Consider the following 991-nt stretch of genomic DNA (forward strand, 5'->3'; position numbering starts at 1 on the left):
TCGGCACGTCTAGTACGTTTGTCTAAAAATTGTACACTTGTGTCACGAATATTGGGACGGGAAATCATAAATACACTCGCTAGGGTTGTTTGAGAACAAGTCTGGGGTTGTGATTGCTCTAGGTCATCGATTGCTTTCAGTTCTTAGGTCTTTGGGTTGTGAAACAGGGTCACTAGTTGGTTAGTCTATGGTCATTCCTGGTCGTAGATTTTTCTTGGTTGTAAGTAAATTGAGTTTGATTGAGTTGTCTGTATTCGTAATTTCCTGCATTCCAATTCTTTTGCTAAGATGGGGAGAAAGAATAGGATAAGGCAAAAGAAGTGTATGACTTCGTGGAAATCGATTCAAGTAAGAAAACGATAGATGAAACTGGAAAAAATATATTTTTGAGAAACCAGAAATGCAGAAACAGAGCTCTCAGAAGATTGAGGAAAAAATGCAGAATAAAACTGAAAATTTGAAGCTTAAAATCTAAAATGATGAAATATGGAAGGTTTGATACAACGAAAGGACAAATCTCTACGGACTCAAGAATCAAATTGCGACATTGTTGTTCCAAGCAAAGAAAGGAGAGATTCTGCTCAGTAAGGAAAAAATACAGTAAACCACTATCCAACTCAATATTCACTATCTTCAGGATTGGAACTTACTAAAACAAGAGGAATACAAGAAGATAGTTAGATGGTCTGTGGAAACAATGAGGGAGTTTATAAAGTGCCCAAAAACTAAGACCTATACTATCAAAAGTAATTCCAGTTGGAAAGTTAATGAAGTCTGGAAGAAAAATACAGGACAGAAATATGAAAATTGGGAGAAATATAAAGACAAAACTTACTTGGGAGATTTTAAACCAAAAGTTGAGATTCTTAAATCCCCTTTTGAGTTTAAATTACCTATTGAAGTGGAGGGAAAATGCATTAAAGAATGAGAAAATGTAGTTGTTGGGAACTACATAGGTATGAATCATGTATTTTTCCCAATCACTAAGGAT

The sequence above is a fragment of the Impatiens glandulifera genome, chromosome 3, assembly GCF_907164915.1.
Source record: "Impatiens glandulifera chromosome 3, dImpGla2.1, whole genome shotgun sequence".
Lineage (NCBI taxonomy): Eukaryota > Viridiplantae > Streptophyta > Magnoliopsida > Ericales > Balsaminaceae > Impatiens > Impatiens glandulifera.